General features: G+C 50.7%; 1 pseudogene; it reads left to right on the top strand.

Annotated features, from left to right (window-relative positions):
* Positions 1–21238, top strand: part of LOC128945560 (uncharacterized) — a 1627138-nt pseudogene that overhangs the window by 1584658 nt on the left and 21242 nt on the right.

Raw genomic sequence — 21238 nt, 5'->3', positions numbered from 1 at the left:
AGCGGCGGCAGCGGCCGGAGCGCCGTGAGGCGGCGGCGGAGCTCGGAGGCGGCCGCAGCGCAGGTGGGAGCCGCGCTGGGTTGTGCGGGGGCTCGCGGCTGGCTGCGGGCCTCGGGGGCGGCAGGGGGCTCGGGCGGGTTCGTTGTGCCGTGTCCGGCCCGTGTTGCCGCTGGCGTGAGGGCGCTGCGGGAGCGGCTGCCCGTGGTCTCCTTGCGGCCGCTGCCTCGGCAGGAGCCGCTGCCGGAGCAGCGCTGGCTCGGGCCGGTTGCTGTGGCTGGGACAGAGGGGGCTGCCCCGTGCCCGGGGCTGTGCGGGGAAATTCCCGTGGCCGGAGGTTTCTGTGCGCAGAGGAGACAGAGGAGTCCTGTAAAAGTGACTTTATTGCTGAGCAGAGGGAGAGGCCGTGGGGCATTTGCCGTGCGCTCTCTGCCATTGTTGTAGTTCGCAGCCTCCTTTTTATCCTCATTTTCCCGGCCGCATCTCCCTCTCCCTTTGCCCACTGGCTGAGGTACTTGGAAGGTTCAGACGTCCCGGTCCGCCAACTGCATGTCCGTGTTAATTTGCACCTCCACTTTTGTCTAACAGCCGATATTCACGGCTCTGTTAAGTCTTTGTTCTTCTGGAAGTTCGGGAATTTAGCGGGACTTTCTGTGAGCAGCAATCCATGTTAATTAGTAACATTTATTGTAGCTGATAGTTTCGCCCTTGCTTCCTGATCTACAAATCCCTGGCCCCTCGCTCAGCTGCTGAATGAGCTGCACTCTCAAGGTGTGGAGCATGGTGAAAGATGAGAGTTGCTGTAGCACATCAGAGGAGAAACAGCATTCGTTTAACCCATGGTCTGCCAGGGAGCCACAAAACCGTGTCCCATTCCCATCCTTTCCACGTTTGGGCTGGAGCATGAGGTGCTTTCTTACTTCCTTTGTTATCTGTTTCACCACTTTTTCTTTATCATCTCTTTGCCAACAGCAGTTTGAGTCATTTAATTTTCCACAAACTCTTCTTTTTTTCTGCTAACAGATGATCTGATCCCATCCCATGGTTAAGTGTTGTGTTCTTCATTTCAGTGCGTTGGTCAGCAGGAAGGTCAGGAGCTGGAGCTGTCTGGTTGGTTATTATTGCCAGGACAGCTTGTAATCTAATGATGCCATGGAAACGAGAAATGGGTTCTGTGGCTCCTGATATGAATTGGTTTGGGTTCCCAGGGGCTGGTCCATGGTGTTGTAGGATTTGTTCTGCTGGCCGTTCATCTTTTCCCCATTTTGGGCACTCTCTTCAGCCAAGACTTCATCAATTTACCACTTTTCTCTAACTGAATCATGAAATACTAGATTCCCAACTGATTTCCCTGAACTTGTGGCAGCAAGAATTTCTCGGTGCTCTAATCCACCCTGTATAACACAGACAGTGACAGCACATGTTGGAGTGGGCAGAGGGATGATTCCCCCCCACTTATTTATAGTGAAGTTTTCCCAACGTTCTCCATGTGCTGTTTCCCTTTGCAGCTTCACCCGTTTGTGTTGCAGGGTCAGATATCCTCCCCCTGGGTTCTGCCTTGAGCTGTGCAAATTCCATCAGTGCAAGCAGGCAGAGCTTGGGGTGAGGGGCAGAGGGAATCAGCCCAATTCCTGCCCCAGGCAAGAGACCCAGGTGCATTGTCCACCCTTTGCCCAGCAGTGTTCATTTGCATTTCTAAAGCTCCTCTGGAGGCTGCCTGGAATGGAGCTTCTCTTCCAGGGCAGCCATCTGGTGAGTCACGTGTGGCCCCCCAAGAATCTGCTGTGTTTTAAAAAAAAGTATTAACTATTTACAAGTTCAAAGTATTACGGTTAAATCTCTTCAGTTCTACAAATGCCCCATAAAGGAGAACTTCGAAAAACCCAGACCAAAAATTGATTCTCACACTTCTGTCCCAAATCCACCTGACAATACAAAGTGGGAATTATTATAAAAAAATATTATCATGTTGTAATTTTCTCAATGAAACGGCAGGGAAAACAAAAACTCTCCAAGAATCTCTTTAGTGTTAGAGAGTCAAGGCATTCCTTGGTTCTGGCCAGGATGTGCAACAGAAATAATTTCTTTCACAAATAGCCCGGCTGTGCAGAGAAAATCATTCCATGCCATGTGAGTTTTACTAGATTTTCCTAGACTTTATGTAGTCTGAACCAGTCTAAATACAATGCTTTAATGTTCCTTGTTCCCAATTGTGTAAGATTTTAGCATTTGGTTTCCTGTTGGACCTGGATTTCTTCCCCTCTGATGTAAATTCGGTGTCCACACTCCTGGATTTCCTTCTCAGCCTTTTCCAGCCCAGGTGTCTCCAGCTCTGCCGGGGGCAGGGTCTGGGGTAGCTGTTGGTTGCTGTTTGCTGCTGGGCAGTGTTGATGTTTTGTTGCTGGTCGTTATCTCTGTGGGTGTCTTTTGGGCTATTCCCAGTCTGTTGGGATGTTAAACTCATCTCCCTTGAGTGGTATAACATCCCTTAAATAAAAGCTTTAAAATTCCTTTCCCCAAGGCAAAGACCAACCAAGCCTGAGCAGAGAAATAAGGTTTAAAAGAACCGAAATCGGTATATTTTGCAGCAGTGCAGTGGCAGGCAGCCCAGAGTGTGGGTGTCAGTGAGCCCCAGAGTGGAATTGTGCCGTGGTGTTCCCCAGCAGCTGTGGCAGCGCAGGCCCAGGCAGCGCTGAAGCTGCAGCAGTGGCAGCAAGGCTTGGCCCCAGTGGCTGGAGATGGCAGAGGAGGGTGGCCAGGATTGCAGAGGATTCCAGGCGAGGATCTGTGGGCAGGCGCAGGGGCTTGGCCCGCTGTGGAGCCCTGGCTGCTGCTGCGTTGCCTTCAGAGCAGGCTCAGGGGCGGCCTCCCATCCTCCTGCTGCGGGCGGGAAGTGCAAATCTGCGGGGCTTCAGAGCCCTTGAGGCCAGGCTGAGGGGTCCCCCGTGTTGAGCTGTGCTGGCGGCTGTTTCTGGCCTCAGGGACACTTGGCATGGGCCCCTTGGCCACCAGTGGTGCTGCTTTGCACTCCTTAGGCAGGAGCCGATGTCCTGGCTGGGTGTTGGCAGCAGCAAAGTGCCAGGGCAGGCTCTGTGCCAGCCCAGCTTCCTGTGGCAGAATGTGCCTTGATATCTGCTCCAGTGGTTGCTGAAGCAGTGAGAATTGCTTTTGCCCCCCTGTTAGGTGCCATGGTGTCAGCAGAAGATATTGAAGCCTTCCTGCTCAGGGCATTTCAGTGCCAGGCTCTCACAAGCACCCACAGCTGCGTGGGTTGAGCTGAGCATGGGGCGGTGACCTGCGCTGTGTCTGATTCCCCTTCCTTAATAACAGCCTGTCTTGTAGCTCTTTTCCCTTCTGCTGCCCTTGCAGAGCCATCCACAAACACATTTTCTCCCTCAGGCCAGGGAATGTCCCATCATCAATCTGTCCCAGCCTGGGTCTGGAGCTCTGTCCCTTGAGTGCAGTCCTGGGTTCCTTGCCAGCCCCTCTCCAGGCTGTTCAAACAGGAGGCTGGGTTAAACCCTTGCCCTATCCTCAGTTCTAAATCCTCCTGTGCCATTGAACAAGTTTCATACTGTAATAACTGAGCCCTGGTCATCCATTTAGAGGCTCTTTTGGTTTTCAGACCTTTAACTTGATGCCAGACTTGAACTATAGGAGATCCTCCTGTTGTCATCAGTTTTCAGGTCTGAGCTCCCATGAAAGCTGTGGCTGCACAATTTGCAGACAAGGAGTCCACTCTCTGGCCACTGGGTTAAACATTTTAGTACAAGAATTCCTTTGGCAAGACCCTGTTTAACATCCACGTATAATTCAAATTGTTTTTCCCTGTCTGGAAGGCCCAGGCCAGCAGCCTCAGTTAATCTTCATTTTAACACTTAAAAATTCTGTGTTTCCTCCTGCTGTCCATCCATCCAGTTTGTTGACTGGCAGGATCGGAGTGTTGTAGGGAGACATCCCTGGCTCCAAAAGCCCTGCCTTTAACAGGGACTCAATACCAGGCTATGAGCCCTTCCTTCCCTCTCTTGGAACAGGGTGTTGCTTGTCCTGGTGGCTTTAAGGTAATTTATAGAGGCTCCATATCTAATTTGCCCTCTCTCCCTGGGGCTGCCCACACTTCTGGGTTCACTTCAGCATGGGCCTTTTCAATCTCTTCACACAAAGGTAGAACAGAACTGGCCTCTGTATCCCCTTTTACAGTATTAAAATCCAGCTCACAAATTCCTTCCCAGTTAATTACAATCACAGGAGGAAGAAAAAGAAATTAATTTTATTCAAACCTATGCCCCACAACTTCTAATAGTGGTTGAACAAATCATACCTGCTCATCTTTCCCACTCATTCCCTTAAAAATTAAAATATTCCTTTACTATTTTCTCCTTTACGTCTAAGATTCAGAGTGGATTGAGAGGGCCCTGTATCCATCAGGAAATGCCTCCTCTCAATGCAGACCCACCCTGAATGTTCTCAAGGGCTCCAGTGTGGAGGGTCCCTGGTGTGAATGGAGCTGTGACAGCCCTGCCAGTCCATGTCCATCAAGGGGTGGACTTGCTGGTCCTGAGGGTGCTGCTGTCTGTGCTTGCAGTGTCCTTGTGCCCTGCAGCTGGAGCCCTGGTTCCTTGCCAGGGGCTGTTTGGGTGGGCTCTCCCCTGGTGAGGAGGGCAATGCCTCTGCCAGGTGCTTGTGGCCAAGCCGTGCCCTGGGTGCTGGGGCCCCCTTGGGCCCTGGGGTTGATCCCTCAGGGGCTGTAGGAACTGTGCCCTGGCCTTTGCCTTCAGCTTGGCCTTTTGCTGCTCCCTTCTTGCATTCACCTGCTGTGCCTTTGTGCCCAAGTGCTGCAGGGCCTTCTTGTGCCCCTCCTGCAGCCCCCCTCAGTGCCTGTGGGTGCTTGTCTTGCTTTACAAGAGAGGTGTCTGCTCGGGAAGGCAGAAAAAGCCTCTCTTGGAATGGAGAATGCAAACCCCCTCCTATTTCGTTTTTAGACCACTGAAATCAAAGGGCTCTCAGGCAAAGATATGGGAATAGGAATACCAGTTCTTTACTAGTGTGTATAAAAAAGCAAACAAACACCAACAGCTGCGGCACTGACAGCAAACAGAGCCCGGACCCAGTCCCGGCCTTTGGGCTGCGGCGCTTTCCCCTTGGGTGCAGTTCCGGGCACGGCCGGCAGGGGCGCTGGTGGCTCCCTTGGGGCGGGGCAGCGCATCCGTCCCATGGGAACCTCTCTGAATGGAAATAGAGCAATCCCTTCATCTAACTCTTTCACTTTTTTACCTTCTATAGCCTTTGTCCCGTGTTTTGGGAAAGAATTTGGAGAGGGCTGCCTTTTAACTGAGCTCCTAGTGTTTTGATAAGGTGCTTCCTGTAGAGAGAGAGAGTTTCCCTGAAGAGCCGGAGCTGTGGTTACCAAGGGGACGTAACTCAGAGCAGGACGGGGTCAGGGGAGGATATCCCGCCGAGGCTCGGTGGGAGTGTGGGCAGGGTCTGCTGCTGGAATCGGCAGAGGGGGATCTTCCTGTGGAGCCCGAGCACGAGTGTGGGTAGCCCCCACATGGCTGATGGCGGCTGATCCGGCAGCTGTCGGCAGAGCAAAGGCAGGTGGGAGAGCCCGGCAGCAGCGGCGGTGCCCAGCGCAGGTGGCACGGGCAGGGCAGCCGGGGATGGGATGGCTGGGACCCCCCCTGGGTGCGGTGGGCGTGGTGACCTCGGAGCAGGCGGCAGGACAGAGCAACCCCCATCTTGCCCAGCATGGCCGGCAGAGCGGCCGCGGGCCAGGCAGTGGGAGCAGGGCACACAAATTGAGCGACAGCGCCGGGGCAGGTGGAGCTGCCCTGGGCAGTGAGGCCGCACCTGGGATGGAAACCGGGGCAGGCGGAGCTGCGGCGGGCAGCGAGCCAGGACCCGGGACAGGCGCCTGGGCCGCGAACGGAGGGGGCAAGACCTGCAGAGGATCCCACTCTCTTTCTGATTTTTCCTCCTGCTCCTATCCCTTTCATTTCCCCTTTTTCTTTTCTTGGTTTTTTTTTTTCTCGGGGCTTTCTGATACTTTAAAGATTTTTATTCTCCTGAAATCTCCTGACTAACATATGGCATATTGTCTTTCTTCTAGATTAAATGGGTTTTTTTTTTACAAATGAACCCAGAACCTAACAAATCCAGTCTTCTGCTTGGATACTTTGAAATGGCCAACGAGCTAACTCACAACCTCCAAATGTCTTTTTTTCATCACCTTTTTATTTATCCTTTGGCAAATTAAGGATACATCCTAAATCAAAAAATCCCAGTGCACGTATAGTTCCTTAAAAAATGATCACACAAAGCTTGAGTACCCCAGTGGGTTTTCTGATGCCTGTCTTCTAATATTTTCCTAGAAGCACATTTTATTAAGTAATTGTCTTCCATCAAGAAGTTTCCATTTCCCTGATTTATCTTGTTCACTTCCTGTCTTCTTTAATTCTTTTTTCTCGGCTTCCCTAAACTTTGGAATTTCCAGTTTTTCCTGGTTTGGCGTTAATATTAACATAACTCTTTCAGCTCCATTTTCTGCTGCATACTTAGCTTCGTGATCTGCGAAATTATTTCCTCTTCTTTCTGGGGTCTTTCCCTTTTGGAGTTCCCTACTAGGTACTGTAGCTATCTCTTTTAGTTGATTGTAATGCCTCTAAAATAAGTTCCTCATGTACTAATCCTTTTCTTCTTGAATGAAGTAATCTTTTTCCTTTCCAAATTTTTTTAAGGTATGTACTGCTCTATAGGCATACCTTGAATCAGTATATATAGTTCCTTTATTTTGTGTCAAATATTCTAGTGCTCTTTTTAAAGTATATAATTCACAAGTTTGAGCTTACTATTTTAAGGTTAATTTCCCTTTTTCCATAGTTAGCACGTTTTTCCCATCAACTTCTACATACCCTGTATTTTCTCCTTTTGCAAGGAGTTGTATCTCTGTTAGCTAACATAACGCCCAAAGGACTATTTTTTTTCTCCTGTATCCAACTTACAGGTTTTCTGTGTCATTTTTCAAGATCTTATCTATTCATCTTCTTCCTCTGTTTTTCACTTTCACTAACAACCTAAATACCACTTTTCTTTCAACTACACACACAAAAATAAAAAAGGTTTTTCTCAGACTACTTTCAGTACAATACACCTCCCTCCAAGAAGATATAGTGAAGCTTAAAATACAGAATCTACGTTACCTATACTTTCATTCATCTACATTCACTCACTGTTATTTCTCATTCACTTCCACACATTCTTTCACACCCTCAGGACACAGAGTGGATCCCTGTTGACAGAGAATTGCGGGTCCCTGTGGCCCCCCCTCACCTTGGGGTGGCCTCTGGGTCTAAGTATCTCCGGGCCTCCTGGGAGGGCCCTGACTCTGCTGCCTCTGGTGCCGTTCACCTGTGAGGCTGATTTGTGTGTCCCTCACACTCTTTAGCCACGGCCCCCTCCCACACCCTGGGGACAATGGCCCGTTTGCAGGTCACCTGTACCTTATGCTACAGCCCCACACACCCAGGAGAACAATGGCTTATTTGTGGGTCACACACTCCTCTTTCCACAGCCCCCCCTTCCCACCCGCCCGGGAAGCTGAGGCTGATTTTGTGTGTGACTCACTCTCACACACAACAAGACAACAATAAGGTACCTTTTGTTATAAATTATCAAATCGAGAGCCAAACTTATAAGAAAATTTAGCAAAGATTTATTAATTTGTCTGTGCGACTGAAGTTCGGTTGTCAAAACCACCACAGCCGAGGGTCAGCGTCGAGCCCGGGTTCGGTGCTGGGTGAACACGGATCTGACCTCCGAATGTCAGAGTCTCCCCCTGTTCACAAATGCTGCCTGACGCAGTGAGTTCTTTTACAGTTTATTCTGCCCGAGGCAGAGATGACCGAATGTTCTTTGTGTCTCTTCCCATGCATAACCGTTTCTTTACCTGTGCAGAGGTGGACAAAGACTCAGTCCAGGTGTCTGATGTTGTCAGTAGACTCTGGGGAAGTCAGCATTCACATGCATCAGGGTGGTGCTGTGGGTCATCTTGGTAGCTGTGTAATCGTTGAGGCGTTAATCACTCTTGGGTGGACCTGGTGACCCGGGGAAGCCAGCGATTATCGCCCTGGAAGCTTCTATTCTTTCATTAAAAACCACGATGTTTATCTCAACCAAGTCCAGGAACTGGATGTGTATGAATAAGACGCTGCTCCCTGCCAGGATGGTCAAGAGACATAGTGTGGAGTTTACAATATTTTATACATTAATAGCATGAATTATCTCTACCATATACTACACTTTCACATCACTTATTACAAGTTTAGGTGTTTCTGGCCAGTCCCTGTGCTCTTGGATATCCCTCAACCCAGCTGTGTTGTCCAACCCCAGATGCTCTTGAGCATATCCTCAATTCGGCAGAATTCTGCCCAACCCTGGATGCTTTTGGAATGTAAATTCCTCAATCCAGCAGGTTTTCATTCTGGATGCTCTTCGGCTCTCTTATCCCTCAATCCTGCAGAATTTTTAGGAGCCCCTTTTGTCCCGTTTCCTGGTGGATTTGGCTCAGAAACTCCTCTGCTCCATTCCTCCGAGGGATCCAGCCCCTCTCTGAGACCCAGTCCCAGTTACCCCGGGGGATTCTCTCACTCCTCTTATCACTCACTGTGTCTCTTTACTGGCTGCTTCCCTCGAGGAAAGTTGGAAACGCAGCGTGGGAGACTCCAGCACTCACTTGGCAGGTCTGGGACAACCAGCCCTCGTTGCATTCACAGCCCAAAGCAGAGAATGAGGGGAGAAGGGAGCCCGGGAGCCCAAAAAGTCCCGGCATCCCGAAATGGGGAGAGGGAAGCGAGGGGAGCTTTTGGCATTGCTGGGACTGCCAGCAGCCTGGGCAGGGCAGACACCGAGGAGAAGGGGGATCCCTAATCCAAGCGTGACCCCAGCAGCTGGGACAGGGGGAACCCCCGAACAGCAGAGGGGAGGGACCAGGGACAGGGAACTCCTGGGAGGCTTTTTCAGGGCTGAATCTGGGTGTTTGGGAGGTTTTTCTGGAGCCCTGATGGCCAGTGACTTGTAGAGATGGACTTGGGCAGAGGGACCTTCAAACTCAATGTGTTTTGGGGAAGATGAAACAGGAAAGCCTTATAAATACGATTGTGTGGCAAAAGATTTTGTGAACATAAAAAGTATAAGGAAGATTAAAATGAAAGCAAGCTCTGAGATACCTCAGTTAGTGAACAACTGGAAAACAATGGTGTGGCCCAACTGAAGGTAATCCCCTTTTGATGAAACTATTCCCTCTGCTTGCAGACAGATCCAAGGGTCAGAGCAGACCCCACTAGCTCAATAGAAGGGGTCCAAAGAGAAGTTTTTAGGGTGTAAAATGTAACACAGTATGGTGATGTAATGATTTTTAAAGGCTGTATGTAAATGCTCTAGGATTTGTATCTTGTACAGGATTGGTTAGTGAGCAATAGAATATTCAACACAGAAGAAGATTGATTGTATTGTAACAGGAACCTTACTCTCATACGCTCTTCCCCTCTTGCTCTCTTACCCTCTCACCCTCTCTACCCCTCTCTTCTCTCGGGCCTGCTCCGAGCTGTGCCTGGCAGCTCCAAGCAGGGCCCTGCACCAGGCGCTTTGCAATAAACCGCAAGTTCCATGACGGATGCAGAGATCTCTCATCTCCGTCCGTCCCGACCATCCTACCCCCCAATGCTCCTACAAATGTTCTCATCCCTTGTTTTCCCCAAACCAGGATTTCCCATTGCCAAGGCCTGGGAGGCTGCGAGCAAGAGGAAGATGCCCCGGGACACTGAGGCAGGTGAGGAGGAAGTCAGTGCCCCTTTCCCCTCTGTGCTGCTCCATCTCCCAGCCCAGCACAGCCCTGGCTGCAGCTCAGCCCTGGGGGATCTCCTTGCCCTTGCCTGTGGCACGGAGGCAAATCGCATCCTGTCCTTGTCCTTCCTCCCCCAGAGCAGGAGCTGAGCATGGAGAGCAGGGAGGACAAATGCCCGCGGCAGAACCTGGTGGCAGAGGCCGTTTTGAGCGGCTCCACGGTGCAGGAAGCCAATGGGGAGGAAAAGCCCCGGAGATGCCGCAGGAGGGGAGGCTGCAAACGCGGCTGGCGGGGATCTGAGGGGGAAAGAGCCAGCCTGGGCCGGGAAGGCGGCCGGAGACGGAGCCAGAGCTCAGAGCTGGTGCTCCATGAGCAGCTCCATGATGGGGAGAAGCCCCACATGTGCGAGGAGTGTGGGAAGAGCTTCAGGTGGAACTCTGACCTGATCAGGCACCAGAGGATCCACACTGGGGAGAGGCCGTACGAGTGTGGGGAGTGTGGGAAGAGCTTCAGCCGGAGCTTCAACCTGATCAGGCACCAGAGGATCCACACTGGGGAGAGGCCGTATGAGTGTGGGGAGTGTGGAAAGAGCTTCAGTCAGAGCTCCAGCCTGATTACACACCAGAGGATCCACACTGGGGAGAGGCCCTACGAGTGTTCCAAGTGTGGGAAGGGCTTTCAGACCAGCTCTGATCTCCTCCAGCACTATCGGATTCACAGAGAGGAGAGGCCCTTCCAATGCCCCGACTGCGGGAAGGGATTCAAGCGCAACTCCACTCTTGTCAAGCACCGGCGCATCCACACTGGGGAGAGGCCCTACGAGTGTGATAAATGCAGGAAGAGGTTTCCGACCAGCTCCTGTCTCCTCCTGCACTATCGGATTCACACAGAGGAGAGGCCCTTCCGCTGTCCCGACTGCGGGAAGGGATTCAAGCACAACTGCCACCTCATCAGGCACCGGCGCATCCACACTGGGGAGAGGCCCTACGAGTGTCCCCAGTGTGGGAAGAGCTTCTCCAGGAGCTCTCACTTGACCCAACACCAACAGTGGCACCACTAAGGGAAGCCCTGCGAGTGCCCCGAGTGCGGGCAGAGCTTCGTGCGCTGCTCCAGCTCCATCCCCCACTGGAGGAGGCACATTGGGCACAGCCCTGGTCACTCACATTCCCGGTGATCCATGTTGAGAACACACCTGGCTGCTTCTCCTTTTAATTTCACCTTAATTTTTTTCTATTCTCCATCTCTTTGCACTGCAAAAGCCAAGAGGAATAGATCTGTCTCCTCCAAACCACTGAAATCCCAGGGAAAACAGCTCAATCTTACCCCAAAAAGGGCTCAAACCCACCTCAAAAAACTCAATCTCATGCCAAACTCACTCAATTCTGCAGCCATCAGGCTGACATGAGGTTGGGTAATGATTTAGAGTCATGGGATCTCAATTAGAGTGGTGGGATAGTGATTGTGTGGGGCTGGGTGTGTGGGATGTATTTGACAGCAAAGAAAACTCTGAGACTTACTGATTTCTCTCCTGTTCATGTTCAGTCTGTTGCAGTTCTGTTTGCAGAGTGCCACCTTCTCAGCTCATTGTCTTGGTGTCCCCTTTCCTCTCCTGCCTCTCTTTGCCTGCTCTGTTTCTCTCTCAGTGCCTCCCTGGACCCACGGACCACCAGAGACCCTGCCCTGATTTAATTGACCCAGGCACCACCGGAGACCCTCCCTATATTTAATTGCCTCAGGGACCACCCAATACCCTCCCCTGATTTAATTGACCCCTCCCCTGAATTGACCCCTCCCCTGATTTGATTTACCCTTTCCCTGTTTTAATTCCCCTTCCCCCGATTTAATTGACCCCTGCCTGATTTATCTGTCTCCTTCCCTGATTTAATTGACCCCTGCCCTGATTTAGATGACCCCTCTGTCCCCACAGACCCTCCCCTGATTATTTATTATTTTATTTCCCAATTATTATTTTAATTCCCACTCCCAGGAGCTGAAGTCCTGAAGGCTGGCAGGGAAATGTCTCTGTAGGATTTTGCTCCATTTCCCTTCAAGGACAGGAACATCTTTTCCTGGCTGGGAGCTGGAATTCCAGACTTTTGGAATGTGTGCAGGGCAACACGGACTGGGATCAAACATGGACTAGGATCAAATAGGGGTTGGGATCAAATATGGACTAGGATCAAACAGGGACTGGGATCAAATATGGACTGGGATCAAATATGGACTTGGATCAAGTATGGAGTGGGATCAAATATAGACTGGGATCAACTATTGATTGGAATCCTACAGTGTCAGATAAACTGGACTGAGCTTATGTAGACTGAGATCAAATACGGGCTGGGATCAAATATGAATTGGGATAAAAAATGGACTGGGATCAAATATGGACTAAAATCAACTATGGACTGGGATAAACTGGACTGGGATCAAATCAGGACTGCTATCAACTTTGGACTGGGATCAAATATGACAGATTTTATGGACTGGGATCAAATGTGGTCTAGGATAAGCTATGGACAGGGATCAAATATGGACTGGGATCAAATTTGGATTGGGATCAAATGGACTGGGTTCCTACAGACTGGGATAAACTGGACTGAGATTATATAGATGTCGTGGTTTGAGAGGAAGTTAGTTTTCTGGGATATGAAGTGGTCAGGCCAGTAGGTGCTCACAGTTGAATACTGGCAGCTGGTTTGGCCAGTGGGGACATTGGATATGCCTCTGAGAACACAGGGGTTAAAAAGCAGAGCACTCCTGGGGGAAGCTCTCTTGGGTTCCAGCGAGGGAAGCAGGTCGGGCCTCCCCTGCCCAGCTCCTGGCTGGTTTGGGGCTGGGTGAGGTAGGCCTGGCCCGAGGATGGAAGGGTGGAAGAGCCCCGAGAGGCATCGGGCAGCCACAACTTCCCCCCGGGAGAGAGAGAGACAGAGAGCGCCTGTGCCACCGTGAAATTTGATATCCTGTGCTGGCAGCACAGCCCGGCTGGCGGAGAAGGGGTCCGGCAGCTGTGGGAGCTTTGGATGGGCAGAGCCCGAGCTTTTAACCCTTTTTCGGACAAGGAAAACTTTGCAGAACATTAACCTTTCCTAGAAGAGAGATAAGAGATGAAATGGAGGAAGGAAATGTGCAAGTGTGAAGGTCTGGTCAAGTGAAAGATGTCGGGAGAGTAGAGAAGAATCTTAGGTGGGAAGAGATGATGGAGTGGCCTTAGCTGGACTTTTCCTGTATGGCCATGGACAGAACCATGTTTCCTGTGACACAGAGACTGCATCCAGGGGGAGGCAATGGCTCAGAGCCAAGAGGGTTCAGTGTTGGTACCCCTGGGCCCCAGGGGGTGAAATTTGGGGGGCACAGGTGTCCCAAAGGTGAGACTGTGCCCTTTTTGGAACGGGACAAAGCATCCTTAAAAGGACAACCCTAGAAGCAGCTCTGGTCCATGTGCAGTGGTGAGAGCACTGGACATGGAAGGAAGATGTCACGATGGCAGATGTTCTCAGGGCGGTGCCACGAGTGACATGGAAACACACGAGGTTTCAGCGGTGTTTCCTGGGGAAGCCTATGGCACAAGAAGGATTCCTCTCCCCTTGATGAACTGAGAATTCATTACCTAAAGGGTGGTGATGGACCGAGAGTTGGAGATTTGGGGAATAGATGTATTGGAAATTTGGTAGGGGGGGGGGGGGGAGGAAATGTTTTTGGAAAGTTTTCATTTTCCCTGTGTGTTTCTTGTTACTTAAGAGTTGTAGTTTAGTTAATAAAGGTTTCTTTTCTTTATTTCTAAGTAGGGGCCTGCTTTGCTTATTCCTGGTCACATCTCACAGGAGACACCAGGGAGCATATATTTTCATGGGGACACTGGCATTGTGCCAGCATCAAACCATGACACCTACGCTGCCAGTCGGCCTTTTTCCACCTCTCCAGCCATCCCCACAGAGCATTGGCTACTATCCATGAATCAGTGTAGAGGTAGAGCTTTGGCCATTTCTCTCCCTTAGCAATGTCCAGGCCCAGCTGAACAGCTTTGAGTTCTGTAAGTTGACTTGATCCACCTTCTCCTTCAGCAGCCTCTGCCACCTGTCGTCTGGGGCTCCATACGGCTGCTTTCAACTTCTGGTCCATCCCTGTGATGCGACAGGAACCGTCAGTGAAAAGAGCGTAGCGCGTTTCCTCTGGGGGCAGTTGGTTATAGGGAGGAGCCTCTTCAGCCCATGTCACTGCTTCTTGTTGCTCTTCATCAGTAAGACCAAAGTTCTCACCTTCCAGCCAGTTTGTAATTATCTCCAAAATCCCAGGGCGATTCAGGTTTCCAATACAGGCGCACTGTGGGATAAGAGCAATCCGTTTACTCCATGTAGCGTCAGTGGTGTGGTGAGGGGTGGGAACCTTTCCTTTGAACATCCACCCCAGCACCGGTAGTCAGGGTGCCAGGAGGAGTTGTGCTTCCATGCCAATCACCTCTGAGGCAGCCTGGACTCCTTCATAGGCAGCCAAGATTTCCTTCTCTGTGGGAGTATAGTTGGCTTCTCACCCTCTGTAGCTTCGACTCCAAAATCCCAGTGTTTGGCCTCGAGTCTTCCCAGGCACCTTCTGCCAAAGGCTCCAGGACAAGCCATGGTTCCCGGCTGCAGAGTAGAGCACGTTCTTCACCTCTGGTCCTGTCCTGACGGGGCCAAGAGCAACTGCATGAGCAATCTCCTGCTTGATCTGTGCAAAGGCTTGTTGCTGCTCAGGGCCCCAGTGGAAAGTGTTCTTCTTACGGGTGACCAGGTAGAGAGGGCGCACGATCTGTCTGTATTCGAGAATCTGCATCCTCCAAAAACCTATGGCGCCTAGGAAAGCTTGTGTCTCCTTCTTATTTGTGGGTGGAGACATTGCTGTGATCTTGTTGATGACATTGGTGGGAATCTGACGCCGTCCGTCTTGCCACTTCACTCCCAGAAACTGGATCTCTTGAGCAGGTCCCTTGACTTTGCTCTTCTTGATGGCAAAGCTGGCTTTCAGGAGGATCTGGATGATTTTCTCCCCTTTCTCGAACACCTCTGCTGCTGTCTTCCCCCACACAATGATGTCATCAATATATTGCAGATGTTCTGGAGCCTCACCCTTTTCCAGTGCAGCCTGGATTAGTCCATGGCAGATGGTGGGGCTGTGCTTCCACCCCTGGGGCAGTCGGTTCCAGGTGTGCTGCACTCCCCTCCATGTGAAAGCAAACTGAGGCCCGCATTCTGCTGCCAGGGGAATGGAGATAAATGCATTGGCAATGTCTGTAGTGGCAAAGCACTTTGCTGCCTTGGACTCAAGCTCATACTGGAGCTCTAATATGTCTGGCACAGCTGCGCTCAGTGGTGGAGTCACTTCATTCAATGCACGATAGTCCACAGTCAATCTCCATTTTCCCTCAGATTTACGCACAGGCCAAATGGGGCTGTTGAAGGGTGAGTGGGTCTTGCTGACCACCCCTTGGCTCTCCAGCTCATGGACCATTTTGTGGATGGGGATCACAGCATCTCGATTCGTTCGGTATTGTCAGCGGTGCACTGTTGAGGTGGCAATTGGGACTCGTTGCTCTTCTCCCTTCAGAAGTCCTACTGCAGATGGGCTTTCTGACAGTCCAGGCAAGCTGTTCAACTGCTTGACACCCTCTGTCTCTACAGCAGCTATTCCAAATGCCCATCTGAGTCCCTTTGGGTCTTTGAAATACCCACTTCGAAGGTAGTCTATGCCCAAAATACATGGGGCCTCTGGGCCAGTCACAATAGGATGCTTCTTCCACTCATTTCCAGTCAGGCTCACCTCAGCTTCCACCAAAGTAAAATCCTGTGATCCCGCTGTCACACCAGCAATAGAAACAGACTCTGTCCCCACATGTCTCGATGGGATTAGTGTACATTGTGCACCAGTGTCAACCAAAGCTTTGTATTCTTGTGGTTCAGATGTGCCAGGCCAACGAATCCACACAGTCCAAAAAACACGGTTTTCCCTGGCCTCTACCTGGCTAGAGGCAGTGCCTCTCTAAGCCTGGTTATCCTTCTTTCCCTGGGCATATGTCTTGGAGTTTCCTTCAAGGGGATCAAAGATATTGTCATTATCATCACATGTGACAGTTCGGTTACTGGCCAGTGGAGCTGCTTCCCTTTTGGAACTTCCTCTCTGGGTCTTCAGTGCACGCACCCGTTGTGCCAGAGCAGCGGTAGGTTTTCTATGCCATCTCCCCATGTCTTCTCCACAATCACGCAGGTAGAACCACAGCTCAGCTTGTGGGATGTACCTTCTCTCGCCATCTGGGGAACGTCTGCGTTGGGTACCAGAACCTCTGATCTGTACTGCCAAGATTTGGAGAAAGCCCTCTTTAATCTCCTCCCTCAGTTTCTTGTGACCCTCCTCTATCTTGTCTTCTAATTTTTGCAGACATGTTTCCACCGCTGAGATTCTGGCATGTGTTGGGCCATGCACAGCATCTGCATATGCTTGAAGCTTCGTTGCCATATCCAGCACAGTCTCCTCACCATCATCCTGCTTCATTATTGCTAAAGCAGAAGCGTATTCTTGTGGGCCAAGTCGTACAAGTTTTCTCCACATCACAGATGTGCATGGTACCAAGTCTGGATTTACAGTTTCCATCATCTGAGAAGACAATCTCAGCCACTGCCATTTCCCTCAAGCATTGAATCCCTTGTTCTATGGTTTTCCACTGGGTTTGCTGCATATAGAGATCGTCTGTGCACAGGTATTTTGTGCTACACTTCTTAGGAGCCGTTCCCAGAGGCTGTGAGAGTTAGCCCCGCTCATCATTCCTTGGTCTATGACAGGATCCTGTGACAGGAATCCCAAATGCCTGGCTTCAGTGCCGTCCAGAATTGTAGCCTCGCCTGCAGCGTCCCAGAGATGGACCAGCTAGCTAATTATGGATTCATCAGGTTGTCAGGTGTAATCCTTCCTTAGGCCACAAAGGTCCTTCAGGGAAAAAGACTCAATATTTGCGTCTGATCTTGCACCTGCTGCTTTGACTCCTGATTTTATGTCAGGAGGCATTGAGGTTCCTTCTTCTGTATCACCATCATCATCATCATCCACTGATTGATTAGTTTTTTCCGTGCATTTCCCACTTCTAGTACTGGTAGCAACGGCCATGGGTTTAGATGCTGGCTTAGGCTCACTGTCTGGTCTGGCTGCTGGCTTCAAGCCTGGGTTGGCTACAGCTTGAGTGACTGGGATAGCTGATTTATCTCCCTGCCCCCCTGCCTCTGTCTGCTGCCCTACACTATCTAACAAAGTGCAATAAGCATAGGCCAGGGCCCAGCTTATTGCAATTAGCCTTTTCTCCTTAGAATCGTCATGGCACTTCTCTTTTAGGTATTTCCCCACTTCTGAATTTGTTCCCGTAGAAAATCCCAGTCTACAGGATCAGAAAATTCCTTCAGGGTTTGGCCTATATTTTCCCATTGTCCACACCACTCAGGATTTTTCACGCCTGCATCTGCTTCTGGGTCAGGGGTCTCACCAGCTCCTCTGGATATCTCAGCCCTCATTCTAGAGAAGCTGCAGACCATATAGAGAAAGCTTACCAGATTAAATACCAGAAAGATGGTCTCTTTAACATTCAGGGGAAACTGAACATTCTCAAAAAGTGACATAACCGATCCAAAGGAGAAGACGGAAAGGGAAGGCTGGGAAGTCTTATTCTCAGCTCCTCCTCTAACAGACTGAGTGCAATTACTAATAAATTCCCAAAACGTACTACTGGAATTGGGATGCAGGGTAGGATGAAGAAACCATAAACCATACATATCGTAAACAGACGCCAGTATCTTTGTAAACGCTTTATAAATCATTATCACCAAGGCCCGCACAACAGCTATTCCAATCCGTACCCCTCTACTGTAAAAATTACTTGTTAAGGACAATAATCCTAGTGACCAGAAAGGTATTGAAACCTCAAAAAGGTCTAGAGCCCAGAGCCACACGAAGGCTTTCACACCCAGAGACATCAGAGGTTCAAGCAGCATGGCTACTAACTGCTTTAACAACAACAAACACACAATTAATAGAGCTTTTTCCCAACTTTTCCAGCCCCACATTGGGTGCCAATTCATGTATTTGTCCAGGTTTAGAGCAAATTTGGGGAAGAATCCCCCAAAGGAGCTCCGGTGGGAAAAAGCAGATCCAATCGGCCCCTCCCCCCAACTGGTCCAGGAGGAAAAAATAACTCCTTGGAGAAAGGTGGAAAAAAACTGTTTATTAAACAATAAAACCAAAACAATATCACACAATGAGACACCTTGCCACTCTAAAAGAGATGACAAACTGAGAAAACCCCGGGTTGAAACTCAGCTCACTCAGTCTCTGATCAGTCTCTCCGGTGCTGGAATTGTCACAGGCCAGGCCTGGCCCGGTGGGCCACAGCTGCAGCTGCCGGTGCTCACCTGGGTGTTCAGTCCAGAGCAGTTTCAAGAGGTCCAAAGAAAAAGGAAAAAAAAACAGTCCAGGGAACTTCTTTGCCTCAGCTAGGTAAAACTAACTAAAAAGCAAAAGAAGAGCTCTGTCCCCCTGTCTGTTCATCCACAGACAACACAGTCCAGGAGCAGGAATGTGGAGGAGGAGTGCAGTGTCTGAAAACAAAACTGCGCGCTTCTTCTCTTCCCCCCTTCACTCTCTGGAACACTCTTAAAGTTACAAAACTTACTATTCAACTGTTGCCTTCTGATACAAGGCAGGCGACCTGGTTCAGACGAACAGCACGGCAGCCCTCTCACTAGGGCCACTCGGGCCAATGACACACGCAGACATCAATGTGATGGACGGTCAAAAGGCGTTTATTATCTCGTCTCTTGGGTTTTTATAGTCTAAGGGGTCTCTACGTCAGCATGGGTCTGTCTTTACCTACTATGGTTAGTAAGAGGTGGACTGTTACTGGGTAGGGGATGGAAAGTTACTGGAATTTGGTTAGGCGGGTTACATTCCTATGTTAGTTTCTTATCTATGGGAGGCAGATGGTCTTATCTAAGGGGATCTGAGGGTCCTGGCTTTCCGTGACATCGCGAGATCTTCCGCAGCGCCTTTCCCTGTCTACCACATCTCCCCCCCCCTTTTCACAAATGAATGAGGTAGTCATGCCTATAGGTACTTAAGTGAGGTATAAGGTTGTAGCTTGACAAGGGAAAAGGGTCTTGGGAGTCCTGAGTAAGCTTTTGTCAGACAAGCTCGGAGGATCTTGTGACTGACGTTGTTCCCTGGTTGAATTCTCTGGTTGAATTCTCTGGTTGATTTCACAGCAATTGTCGTCGGCCTAGGTACAGGATGTTGGTCCGTTCCAGGCGGGTCTGAACGAACGAGACCAGCTTGTTCAGCAGGCATGGTCCGAAGGTGACTGTTAGAAACAGCATCGCCAATGGACCTATCAGGACAGAAATCAGAGTGGTTAGCCAAGGTGATTGATTGAACCAGGACTCGTACCAGCCCTGTTGGGCCTCCCTGTCTTTCTGTCTCTGAGCCAGTCGGTTCCGCAGTTCTGCCATGGAGTCTCTCACGACTCCCGTGTGGTCTGCGTAGAAACAGCACTCCTCCTTCAAGGCGGCGCACAGGCCCCCTTGCTGCATGAACAGGAGGTCTAGGCCTCGCCTGTTCTGCAAGACCACTTCCGAGAGTGAGGAGACCGACTTCTCTAGAAAGGAGATGGATTTCTCGATCCTTTGCAGGTCCTCGTCAATTGTTGCCTGCAGCTGGGACAGTCCTTGGTGCTGGGTCGCTAGGGCTCAGACTCCTGTGGCCGTTCCGGCTGCTCCCAGGCCGAGCAGCATCGCGATAGTTATACCTGTCAATATTTCTCTTTTGTGGATCCGGCCGGGTCCCTCAAGAAGATGGTACATTTCTTCGTCTGAGTGGTACAGGATCCTAGGAACAATCAGAACTTGGACACAGAAGTCGTTAGAGTCATTGAATTTGGGAAGGAACACACAAGGACTCACTCCGGATCGCTGGCAAACCCACATCCCAGATGTGGCTGGGACTGCCCATTTATTGTTTTTCCTGTTAGGCTTGACGATTTTGGTGCAGACGTTGCCTTTCCGCCTAGCTAGGGTTGCATTGCCAAAGCATCTGCCTCGGCCTGTGACTTGACTCAGGGTGATTCCCTTGCGAGGGGTGTCCCATCTGCACTGGTGAGGGGCGTCGGCTGAGGAATAACTGAAGGGAGTGTTTAAGGCGACTCCTTCGAAAAAGGGAGGTTTGACATCGTAACAAAGACAGCAGGATTCGGTTAGGTTAGGGTTAGATTCGTTCAGGGATACAAAGGTAGCTTCTAACATACGAAGGATTGGGTCTGCGTCTGACTCGGTTAAGCGGCTCATCTGAAAGGTTTCCGCTTGACCGGTCGGGACTTTGCTGACCCCTGTGGGTAAGGTTTTGGGGTAGGTTATGTTTCTCCCTTTCGGCACACTTTTAATCGCTTTGTTGGGTCCGACTGCTCGGGGTGCTGACGGTTGAAGCCTGATAATTTGCACGTTCGCTCTCTCTTTTGACCCTTGAAGGACTACTGTCCACGTTCTGCCTGTGGCCCAGCTAGGGTGATCTGGCTGCAAGACCGTCATGTTGTACTCAGTGCATGCCCGAAATCTAGGGATTTTATGTTGGTTTCGATGGAAGTTCCCGTGAAAGAAGAGGGGTATTTTGCAGCCGATGGGTGCCCAGGTGAATTGTAGGAATTTGTCTGGCTCTTGTGGATCCCACCCAGGCCCCGATGGCCTGGCATCTGTAACTATGGTTTTGCAGCCCCAGTGCCCACAATATCCCCACCCTGGGTGATTGCAGTAGCTTTTCCCAGGGTTTGAAGCTGGGCACCAGTAGGATAGGTACGAGTGTTTGACGTGTGGGGAATAGGGGTGTACCTTTGGCTGTCCTGGAAACAGGTCGGTGATGCGGAGCACGAAGGATGGGGTGTTAGGTGTGGTGATCTGTCTGAGCGCTTTGCCCCTACTAAGGTGTCGCATGACCCACCTGAAGGGCTGATGGGGGTAGTGGTCTGGGCTGGCTTGCCCCCTGGCAACAAGCCCCAACAGCAAAATCACACAGAAACACCCTTGGTGCTTGGGTCTCCCCCGTGCGGGTCTCTCGGGTGCTGCTTGGCGGCTTGGTGGTCTGTCGCTTTCGTCTGGAACCGGGAAGTACGCGTCACGAGGGCGTCCCACGAGCAGGTCCTGTAAACAGATACTCGCAATTCTCGTCAGTCTCATTCTGCTCGCCCTGAAGGTCCGGTTTAATCGACTTAAGTGGACACCACCTGATTTTGCCGTCCTTTTTGACCGCTGCGTACCCTCGCCCTGTGAGCACCAGCCTCCAACCCTGTTCCCACTCGCCTAGCTCGTTTCTGATTACCACCTGTGGGCCCTCTTCCGTTCGAGTGAC

Source organism: Melozone crissalis, unplaced genomic scaffold, assembly GCF_028551555.1.
Source record: "Melozone crissalis strain CALT ecotype California unplaced genomic scaffold, PUWL_Pcris_2 ptg000066l_1, whole genome shotgun sequence".
NCBI classification, from domain to species: Eukaryota; Metazoa; Chordata; class Aves; order Passeriformes; family Passerellidae; genus Melozone; species Melozone crissalis.
The sequence above is the reverse complement of the archived record's forward strand: the minus strand, read 5'-3'. Positions and strand labels throughout refer to the sequence as shown.